Source organism: Anopheles funestus, assembly GCF_943734845.2.
Source record: "Anopheles funestus chromosome X unlocalized genomic scaffold, idAnoFuneDA-416_04 X_unloc_46, whole genome shotgun sequence".
NCBI classification, from domain to species: domain Eukaryota; kingdom Metazoa; phylum Arthropoda; class Insecta; order Diptera; family Culicidae; genus Anopheles; species Anopheles funestus.
Window position 1 is genome coordinate 82,501 of NW_026045172.1, and position 12,500 is coordinate 95,000.

Sequence of the window (12,500 nt, forward strand, 5' to 3'; positions counted from 1 at the left end):
GGAATTGCTTCCGGGCCCCTATTCTCGCTATTAATTGTTCATCTCTTTCAATACATCGAGTTCGTTCCATTGGGTAGTTCGCATGGCGAACGTTTTGATGCAGCCCCCTGGGGGACCACGGCACTTTACACCGGGTATGGTGTATGCGCAACCTACAGATAACAATAAACCCCTTATGCGTGTGTAAACCGATGTTGGGCTGCTCAACATCTTTCATGGTTACATCACTTGCACCAGAACCCACGGTGCCGATTTGGTAATATGTTGTACATTTACTCTCAAGATGTACGCTTCGGCCCCTTATTCAGGGGCTCAAGCTATTACCAGCAAGAACAATCCTCATCCAGACTTGAACTCGAAACACCCGCAGGCGAACGGTTTAACTAATAAGTGCACCAGTCTTGAATCCATGCGTCGGTGGAAACAATGCCGGCGTGTTGCATGTATTAGCTCTGAACTTAGCGAGTGATTGCCTTGCAGCTGTCATACTGAGCGTAGAGCGTGATTATCGCTCACTTGAACCATGTTGAATGGCTCTTTGGTGTAGGGTAAGGCACCAATTTGTTGGGGCGTAACGGTCACCACCAACTTAAGACTTGCTTATAGGCATTTCAACGTTTTCAACTCTTAAATCGACCGTGTTTCATTATCATCTCTTCTTCTTATTAAATGCATCGAGTTCGTTCCATTGGGTAGTTCGCGTGGCGAACGGTTTGATGCAGCCCCCCGGGGGGGACCACGGCACTTTACACCGGGCATGGTGTATGCGCAACCTACAGATCACCAATATATTTGTGATCGATAATGCACACTTCTTACACGACTGACCAGTCGACAGCGCTGCCTTCCTATTATGCGTGTGTAAACCGATGTTGGGCTGCTCAACATCTTTCACGGTTACATCACTTGCACCCGAACCCATGGTGCCGATTTGGTAATATGTTGTACATGGTCTCAAGATGTACGCTTCGACCCCTTATTCAGGGGCTCAAGCTATTACCAGCAAGATCAATCCTCATCCAGACTTGAACTCGAAACACCCGGAGGCGAACGGTTTAACTAATAAGTGCACCAGTCTTGAATCCATGCGTCGGTGGAAACAATGCCGGCATGTTGCATGTATTAGCTCTGAACATAGCGAGTGATTGCCTTGTAGCTGTCGAACTGAGCGTAGAATGTGATTATCGCTCACTTGAAAGGGTCAAGCCCTTTCGAGTCGTCCGGTTTTTACGCCAGACGACTCGGTTCACCATCTTTCGGGAAGGGACCGTCTCGGTCGCAAGCTGCTCCGGTCCCCAAACAACCTGCGACAAATGATAGGAAATGCCGACATCAATACGTGTTCAGTTTGGTTTATCGCTCATAGGTCTTTTTGACCATCGATCCCTGATTATAACTCTCAATTAAACAGTCAGGAGAGTAAGGCATGCCCATCGATATCTCATCGACAGGCGATACCGCAAGAACGGCCAACGACACATCAGGTGATCGATTATTGCTACGACTTTTGCTTAATCGTTTCCACTCCTTAGAGAAAGAAACCCCCGGGGACCGTCTCGGTCGCAAGCTGCTCCGGTCCCTAAACAACCTGCGACAAATGATAGGAAATGCCGACATCAATATGTGTTCAGTTTGGTTTATCGCTCATTGGTCTGTTTGACCATCGATCCCTGATTAAACTCTCAGTAATCCAGTCGGGAGAGTAAGGCATGCCCATCGATATCTCATCGACAGGCGATACCGCTTGAACGGCCAACGACACATCAGAGGATCGTATCTTGCTACAACTGTTGCTTAATCGTTTCTTCTCCTTGGAGAAAGAAACCCCCGGGGACCGTCTCGGTCGCAAGCTGCTCCGGTCCCTAAACAACCTGCGACAAATGATAGGAAATGCCGACATCAATATGTGTTCAGTTTGGTTTATCGCTCATTGGTCTGTTTGACCATCGATCCCTGATTAAACTCTCAGTAATCCAGTCGGGAGAGTAAGGCATGCCCATCGATATCTCATCGACAGGCGATACCGCATGAACGGCCAACGACACATCAGAGGATCGTATCTTGCTACAACTCTTGCTTAATAGTTTCCACTCCTTGGAGAAAGAAACCCCCGGGGACCGTCTCGGCCGCAAGTTGCTCCGGTCCCTAAACAACCTGCGGCATCAAATGATAGGAAAAGCCGACATCAATACGTGTTCAGTTTGGTTTATCGCTCATAGGTCTGTTTGACCATCGATCCTAGAATTCAACTTTCGAGTAAGGCATGCCCGTCGATATCTCATCGATAGGCGATACCGGTAGAACGGCCAACGACACACATCTAGGATCGCATTTACTCTTCCTTGGATGGATAACCAATACCCTAGGACCGTTTCATCGCGAGCTGCTCCGGTCCTCAAACAACTCGCGAACCACCGATAGGATGATATTAGGAATGGCCGACTTTCATCCTTTAACTCTCAGTTCTGCTTACCAAAACATAGGTACTTGGACCTTAAAGACCACTATATGTTCCCCGATCGGGGGCAATCGGAACGTCTATCCATCATCAACATCGTTTCACTCATTCCGAACCACCAAATTGGACAGACAGTACCATATTCACCAACCGATTGCTTCAACTTCGCAAACTGTATGGTAAGTTCTACTAATTTCACATCTTACCATCGACTAATAGTGCATAAATCCACTTGGAAATCACTTTTCCTTGGTCCTCGGACCTTCTACGACAACGTCCAACAAATATCCGAAGTCGTTTCCCAACTTAGACCAAGCATTTCGTATCTTTACTTCTAATCGATTTTTTCTCTCATAATTGACGATCAAAATCTAAAAACCACATTTTGAGCCAGAAGCAGTCGTCCGATCGTCCTGGGGGTAGTCTCAATCGATTTAGAAGGGCCCAATTCATAAAGATACGTACTCAGTCAAATTCATGCTTCTGGCTCACCTACCCCCTATATAGAAAACGAAAGCGTACAGGCGTGGAAAACGTGCCATTTTTCTCCATCACGGACTTTTTTTTTCTCGTTGCACCGACTCTAGTAAAAAAGTGAAATTTTTTACTAGTTACCAACTTTTGCAAATTATCATCGGATATCACTTTTCATGGTCTATAGTAAGTTCTTATCACGTTTTAGTAGTTTTTGAAAAAAAAATTTTTTTGAACTTTTCAAAATTTTTCAAAACAAAGTTTTTGTAGGCGGTTTTGTGTATGGAGGGTTACTAGTCTCGGGGTCACTGTTTGACCAAAAAACCACTATATATCATTCGAAAGGTAATTTCAAGGGCTACAAAAAATTGTTCTACGGCACCCCCCTCCGACGTCTAGTATTCGAGTTATTGGCCAAAAACCATCACTTGAGCGATTTTTCGTTCAGGGTACCCGACTCTAGTAAAAAAGTGAAATTTTTCTCGATTGACCAAGTGTTGCAAATGACCATCGGATTTCACTTTTTATGGTCTATAGTGAGTTCTGATCACGATTTGGTACTTTTTGAAAAAATTTTTTTGACGCACTTTTCAAAATTTTGCAAAACCAAAACTTTTTAGGCGGTTTTGTGTATGGAGGGTTACTAGTCTCGGGGTCACTGTTTGACCAAAAAACCACTATATATCATTCGAAAGGTAATTTCAAGGGCTACAAAAAATTGTTCTACGACACCCCCCTCCGACGTCTAGTATTCGAGTTATTGGCCAAAAACCGCAACTATAGCGGTTTTTCGTACAGGGTACCCGACTCTAGTAAAATGATGCGATTTTTACTAGTCTAGGAACTTTTTGGTCAAAAAATCAAGTATATGTCATTCGATAGATAATTTCAAGGGCTACCAAAAATTGTTCCACGACACCCCCCTGCGACGTCTAGTATTCGAGTTATTAGCCAAAAACCGCAACTTAAGCGGTTTTTCGTCCAGGGTACCCGACTCTAGTAAAATGATGCGATTTTTACTAGTCTAGGGAACTTTTTGGCCAAAAATCAAGTATATGTCATTCGATAGATAATTTCAAGGGCTACCAAAAATTGTTCCACGACACCCCCCTCCGACGTCTAGTATTAGAGTTATTAGCCAAAAACCGCAACTATAGCGGTTTTTCGTCCAGGGTACCCGACTCTAGTAAAATGATGCGATTTTTACTAGTCTAGGGAACTTTTTGGCCAAAAATCAAGTATATGTCATTCGATAGATAATTTCAAGGGCTACCAAAAATTGTTCCACGACACCCCCCTGCGACGTCTAGTATTCGAGTTATTAGCCAAAAACCGCAATTATAGCGGTTTTTCGTCCAGGGTACCCGACTCTAGTAAAATGATGCGATTTTTACTAGTCTAGGGAACTTTTTGGCCAAAAATCAAGTATATGTCATTCGATAGATAATTTCAAGGGCTACCAAAAATTGTTCCATGACACCCCCCTGCGACGTCTAGTATTCGAGTTATGGGCCAAAAACCATTCATACTTGAGCATTTTGCTCATTTTGCCTGTACGGGTACCGGGGACTAGTAAAATCAGGCCAATTTTACTAGAGTAGGGGTCCTTTTTGGTCAAAAAAACAACTTTTGCTCGTTCGATAGGGAATCGATAGGGCAACAAAAAATCGTTCTACGACCCCCCCTTCCGATGTCTAGTATTCGAGTTATGGGCCAAAAACAGTTTATAGCTAATTTTTCACTCGATTTTTCACCAAGTATCGCACATTACTCCGGTTCTATACATTGGATCGTCAATCTTTAAGATTTTATGGGTAGTTCCAACTGTTTGCTACATTTCATCCATACATCACCAACCGATTCAATGTCTGTGCTAGAAGTTATTAGAGGAATAAAAAAATTTACCCTTGGCTTTGGACCGTACAATTTTACCCATTTTTGGCCCATATTTGCCCCATAGCTCCGCCGGTATCCAAGATATGGCCACACTTTCTTCTGGCCATGGGTAGATGGCACTTGTGGCTAGATTTCTTCCATGCACCACTAATCGCTACCATGTCTGTGGCCGGAGCTATTCACGAAAGCGCCTCGCGCACTTGGTCGGATTTTTGGTCCAACTTGCACCATTTTTGGCCCATATTTGCCCCATAGCTCCGCCGGTATCCAAGATATGGCCACACTTTCTTCTGGCCATGGGTAGATGGCACTTGTGGCTAGATTTCTTCCATGCACCACTAATCGCTGCCATGTCTCTGGCCGGAGCTATTCGACGAACAACCATCGCATTTACCTAGGTACTTTTTCGGATTTTTGGTCCAACTTGCACCATTTTTGGCCCATATTTGCCCCATAGCTCCGCCGGTATCCAAGATATGGCCACACTTTCTTCTGGCCATGGGTAGATGGCACTTGTGGCTAGATTTCTTCCATGCACCACTAATCGCTACCATGTCTGTGGCCGGAGCTATTCACGAAAGCGCCTCGCGCACTTGGTCGGATTTTTGGTCCACCTGGCACCATTGTTGGCCCGTATTTGCCCCATAGCTCCGCCGGTATCCAAGATATGGCCACACTTTCTTCTGGCCATGGGTAGATGGCACTTGTGGCTAGATTTCTTCCATGCACCACTAATCGCTGCCATGTCTCTGGCCGGAGCTATTCGACGAACAACCATCGCATTTACCTAGGTACTTTTACGGATTTTTGGTCCAACTTGCACCATTTTTGGCCCATATTTGCCCCATAGCTCCGCCGGTATCCAAGATATGGCCACACTTTCTTCTGGCCATGGGTAGATGGCACTTGTGGCTAGATTTCTTCCATGCACCACTAATCGCTGCCATGTCTCTGGCCGGAGCTATTCGACGAACAACCATCGCATTTACCTAGGTACTTTTTCGGATTTTTGGTCCAACTTGCACCATTTTTGGCCCATATTTGCCCCATAGCTCCGCCGGTATCCAAGATATGGCCACACTTTCTTCTGGCCATGGGTAGATGGCACTTGTGGCTAGATTTCTTCCATGCACCACTAATCGCTACCATGTCTGTGGCCGGAGCTATTCACGAAAGCGCCTCGCGCACTTGGTCGGATTTTTGGTCCACCTGGCACCATTGTTGGCCCGTATTTGCCCCATAGCTCCGCCGGTATCCAAGATATGGCCACACTTTCTTCTGGCCATGGGTAGATGGCACTTGTGGCTAGATTTCTTCCATGCACTACTAATCGCTACCATGTCTCTGGCCGGAGCTATTCACGAAAGCGCCTCGCGCACTTGGTCGGATTTTTGGTCCAACTTGCACCATTTTTGGCCCATATTTGCCCCATAGCTCCGCCGGTATCCAAGATATGGCCACACTTTCTTCTGGCCATGGGTAGATGGCACTTGTGGCTAGATTTCTTCCATGCACCACTAATCGCTACCATGTCTGTGGCCGGAGCTATTCACGAAAGCGCCTCGCGCACTTGGTCGGATTTTTGGTCCAACTTGCACCATTTTTGGCCCATATTTGCCCCATAGCTCCGCCGGTATCCAAGATATGGCCACACTTTCTTCTGGCCATGGGTAGATGGCACTTGTGGCTAGATTTCTTCCATGCACCACTAATCGCTACCATGTCTGTGGCCGGAGCTATTCGACGAACAACCATCACATTTACCTAGGTACTTTTTCGGATTTTTGGTCCAACTTGCACCATTTTTGGCCCATATTTGCCCCATAGCTCCGCCGGTATCCAAGATATGGCCACACTTTCTTCTGGCCATGGGTAGATGGCACTTGTGGCTAGATTTCTTCCATGCACCACTAATCGCTACCATGTCTGTGGCCGGAGCTATTCGACGAACAACCATCGCATTCACCTTCTCGTTGCACTTCTTCGGGAATTTGGTGCAACCAAGTTTTCACTATAACTTGGTCATTTTCCGTCCATCGGACATGCGGTTTTGGGTGTCGATACTTGACACCGCACGCTACAATATGTTCCTCCACGACCATGTGGTCCGATGCTTCCAACAGGAGCTATTCGAGGAGTACCGATTTTTCACCATTAAAAATGCTCAATTTTGCACCAACTTTTGCCTATAACTCAGGCTGTATCGATCGGATCTTCAATCTTGAAAAAGTTTTGGATAGGTGGCATCAAATGCTACATTTCGTTCTTCCACGTCAACTTTGTCCGATGTCTAACAAAAAAGTTATTCGCGAACCAAGTCCAGAACCCATGCAATGGCTGCCCTCATTGCATACATCACGGCGGTTAACTCTCGTTACTCTATACCGTGGACTTGGTACTTTTTCAGGCATTCGTTGCTACTTCTTGGTTCATGATATTCGTTTACGGTCTTCACTAGGGCATTTGGTGCTTCTTATCGGTTCATGATATTCGTTTACGGTCTTCACTAGGGCATTTGGTGCCTCTTATCGGTTCATGATATTCGTTTACGGTCTTCACTAGGGCATTTGGTGCTCCTTATCGGTTCATGATATTCGTTTACGGTCTTCACTAGGGCATTTGGTGCTCCTTCTCGGTTCATGATATTCGTTTACGGTCTTCACTAGGGCATTTGGTGCTCCTTCTCGGTTCATGATATTCGTTTACGGTCTTCACTAGGGCATTTGGTACTGGGCTTCCCACTTTCTACTGATCGATCCATACTCACTTGCGTGCACCTAGCCTAGGAAGGTTTCCTTGGGCTTCCCATCTTTCTACTGATCGATCCATACTCACTTGCGTGCACCTAGCCTAGGAAGGTTTCCTATGGCTTCCCATCTTTCTACTGATCGATCCATACTCACTTGCGTGCACCTAGCCTAGGAAGGTTTCCTATGGCTTCCCATCTTTCTACTGATCGATCCATACTCACTTGCGTGCACCTAGCCTAGGAAGGTTTCCTTGGGCTTCCCATCTTTCTACTGATCGATCCATACTCACTTGCGTGCACCTAGCCTAGGAAGGTTTCCTATGGCTTCCCATCTTTCTACTGATCGATCCATACTCACTTGCGTGCACCTAGCCTAGGAAGGTTTCCTATGGCTTCCCATCTTTCTACTGATCGATCCATACTCACTTGCGTGCACCTAGCCTAGGAAGGTTTCCTATGGCTTCCCATCTTTCTACTGATCGATCCATACTCACTTGCGTGCACCTAGCCTAGGAAGGTTTCCTTGGGCTTCCCATCTTTCTACTGATCGATCCATACTCACTTGCGTGCACCTAGCCTAGGAAGGTTTCCTTGGGCTTCCCATCTTTCTACTGATCGATCCATACTCACTTGCGTGCACCTAGCCTAGGAAGGTTTCCTATGGCTTCCCATCTTTCTACTGATCGATCCATACTCACTTGCGTGCACCTAGCCTAGGAAGGTTTCCTATGGCTTCCCATCTTTCTACTGATCGATCCATACTCACTTGCGTGCACCTAGCCTAGGAAGGTTTCCTATGGCTTCCCATCTTTCTACTGATCGATCCATACTCACTTGCGTGCACCTAGCCTAGGAAGGTTTCCTATGGCTTCCCATCTTTCTACTGATCGATCCATACTCACTTGCGTGCACCTAGCCTTGGAAGGTTTCCTTGGGCTTCCCATCTTTCTACTGATCGATCCATACTCACTTGCGTGCACCTAGCCTAGGAAGGTTTCCTTGGGCTTCCCATCTTTCTACTGATCGATCCATACTCACTTGCGTGCACCTAGCCTAGGAAGGTTTCCTATGGCTTCCCATCTTTCTACTGATCGATCCATACTCACTTGCGTGCACCTAGCCTAGGAAGGTTTCCTATGGCTTCCCATCTTTCTACTGATCGATCCATACTCACTTGCGTGCACCTAGCCTAGGAAGGTTTCCTATGGCTTCCCATCTTTCTACTGATCGATCCATACTCACTTGCGTGCACCTAGCCTAGGAAGGTTTCCTATGGCTTCCCATCTTTCTACTGATCGATCCATACTCACTTGCGTGCACCTAGCCTAGGAAGGTTTCCTTGGGCTTCCCATCTTTCTACTGATCGATCCATACTCACTTGCGTGCACCTAGCCTAGGAAGGTTTCCTTGGGCTTCCCATCTTTCTACTGATCGATCCATACTCACTTGCGTGCACCTAGCCTAGGAAGGTTTCCTATGGCTTCCCATCTTTCTACTGATCGATCCATACTCACTTGCGTGCACCTAGCCTAGGAAGGTTTCCTATGGCTTCCCATCTTTCTACTGATCGATCCATACTCACTTGCGTGCACCTAGCCTAGGAAGGTTTCCTATGGCTTCCCATCTTTCTACTGATCGATCCATACTCACTTGCGTGCACCTAGCCTAGGAAGGTTTCCCTTTGGTACCGACTTCCATCTACGCACTCGATATAACCTAGGTACTTGGTACCGATGATGGTTAACACTCAAGCATTTCTTGCATCCTGCGTGCAAGGTACCAATTTTCACTTCTTAGGTACGTTTATGGGCCCGCATTTATCCAATATCGCTCCGATGGCCTTTCGCATTATTTCATCCGATAGCCCTTGCCAAAAGCTACCAAAAGTTCCTCCACGGCCATGTGCTCCGACGCTTAGTTTAGGAAATATTCGAAAAAATTCATCTTAGGAAAAATTTTCTTATTGGAAAATCACCTTAAATCGATGGCCATTTTTTGGGCAAAAACTTTAACGTCTTCCCGACTTTGCGGGAATTGCGAATTTTAGGCACCCAGAGAAAATCTTTTACTTTAAGGGGGCGGCCGCGAAGTTGCCCAAAGTCTCGGACACAAAAATTCTCAAGTTCCCCACTCTAGTAAAGCGCCCTATGAGTATCTCCTGGCCCGCGAGCTCTGCGAGCGGGCCAGCTTCGGCGATTTTTGCCTTTTCGCCTAGGCGGTTCTTCTACGAAATTGGTCCACAGCTTTTGCTCAGAAAGCTAGCATTTGTTGCAACAGTTAGGTACTTGGTACCACATTTTGGTATCCATTTGGGCATTTGTGGCAACTACTCGGTACTTTGGCCCACATTTCGCTCTACTCGGGCTTCTATGGTGGTACTTGTCGGTACTTCTGGCCAACTTAGGCCAATTGGGTGCAACTTGTGGGTACTCTGTGGGTACTTTAGGGCATATTGTGTCTTTCGGGTGAACCTTCGCGATACTTCATGGGTACTGATGGCCAACTTAGGAACATTCAGTGCAACCTTTGGGCCTAAGGAAATTTGTCCAACTCTTTGGACTTAGAAAATTTTCTGGACTTAGAAAATTTTCTGGACTTGTAAAAATTTTCAAATGTTCAATTTGGCCCACATTTCGCTCTACTCGGGCCTCTATGGTGCTACTTGGCGGTACTTTTGGCCAACTTAGGCCAATTGGGTGCTCTTTGTGGGTACTCTATCGGTACTTTTGGCCAACTTAGGCCAATGGGGTGCTATATGTGGGTGCTCTATCGGTACTTTTGGCCATGTTAGGCCCATTCGGTGCTATATGTGGGTGCTCTATCGGTACTTTTGGCCATGTTAGGCCCATTCGGTGCTATTTGTGGGTACTCTATCGGTACTTTTGGCCAACTTAGGCCCATGGGGTGCTCTTTGTGGGTACTCTATCGGTACTTTTGGCCATGTTAGGCCCACTCGGTGCTATTTGTGGGTACTCTATCGGTACTTTTGGCCATGTTAGGCCCACTCGGTGCTATTTGTGGGTGCTCTATCGGTACTTTTGGCCAACTTAGGCCAACTGGGTGCTATTTGTGGGTACTCTATCGGTACTTTTGGCCAACTTAGGCCAACTCAGTGCTTCTTGTGGGTACTCTATCGGTACTTTTGGCCAACTTAGGCCCATTCGGTGCTAGTTGTGGGTACTCTATCGGTACTTTTGGCCAACTTAGGCCAACTCAGTGCTATTTGTGGGTACTCTATCGGTACTTTTGGCCAACTTAGGCCAACGCGGTGCTATTTGTGGGTACCCTATCGGTACTTTGGGACATATTATGTCCTTCGGGTGAACCTTCTCGATACCTCATGGGTACTTGTGGCCAACTTAGGAAAATTCAGTGCAACCTATGGGCCTTTGGAAATTGTTTCAACACTTTGGACTTAGAAAATTTTCTGGACTTAGAAAATTTTTTGGACTTAGAAAAATTTTCAACTTCTGTATCTTCTTCATCATGTTCCATTTTGTGGGACTTAGAAAATTTTCTGGACTTAGAAAATTTTCTGGACTTAGGAAATTTTTCAACACTTGTAAAATTTTTGTTCCTTCTTTGAAGAAGAATACTTTCCACTATTAGCTTCTTTCTCTTTTTCTTCTTAGTTGTCTTCTTATTTTCGGTCCGAGAGCGCCGACACTTGTAAAATTATCTAAGTCCGAAGACTTTTGGAATGAACCAAAAGTCAACGAACACAATACATCAACCCTATCAACATCAAGTGGCAACCCGAAGGAAGCGCAGCGGCCAGCCCATGTACAACGCGAAGTTGTAGCATGCAACCAACCAACCGCTAACCTCCAACGGCACTCAATGTATTCGTTACACATGGGCGCACCTGCACCACACTGTCGTGACCATCCAACGAGCCGTCGGTTCGGTCGTGTGTTACAAGCACCCCATCACATAGGCATAGAGTCACCACACAGTGTTCTTCAACACTCTCGTCACATGGTGCAAGTCACGGTACGCACCACCAATGTGCACTGGTTGGCCAATTCCAGCACACACGGGGCGCGCACGCGCAAGCACTAACCACCAAGCATGGGTCGCCTGAGAGGATCGATGCGAACGCATCTCTACAACTTGAAGCTCCCAGCCTGTAGTCCCGTCGTTTGCGGGCGGTCGTAGGTGTCGAAACTAGTGATATCCACAGTCGGCAAGCTCGTCCACCGGTGTTCCCAACATGTATGGTACTAACACGTGCAGCGCGAACCCGCCCTTTGCGGCCTAGTAGTAAGCGGGGATGAGACGCCAGTGTGCCAATGGACAGCACGGACGGTTCTCGGAGGGTTGTTAGGCCCGCTAGCTTACGACCACCTAATGGGTATAAGAAGCGCTATCAGCTCGGATTGGATACGACCTTAGAGGCGTTCAGGCATAATCCAGCGGACGTAGCGTCATACCATAGTCCGTTCGAACTAGTATTGAGCCAGTGGTCCGTACCTGTGGTTCCTCTCGTACTGCACAGGAATTCCGTTAAGATAGCGACAAACAATGCACACCAGTAGGGTAAAACTAACCTGTCTCACGACGGTCTAAACCCAGCTCACGTTCCCTTGAAAGGGTGAACAATCCTACGCTTGGTAAATTTTGCTTTACAATGATAGGAAGAGCCGACATCGAAGGATCAAAAAGCCACGTCGCTATGAACGCTTGGCGGCCACAAGCCAGTTATCCCTGTCGGAGCGTGCTGTGACGTCTGCCGGACTGCAGGATTGTCGTCGTTTGCTGCAGGCCAGTATCCAGAACAGCAAGGAGAGCAGCCTTCAGGAGCTGATCGACGGCGTCGAGGCTGAGGTGTTCGGTCTCGGGTACAAGGTTGTGCGAGCGAAGCTTCGCGGCCGGGCGCCACCGGAAACGGATCGAGCTGTTCTTGGTCCGATCGTTGACGCC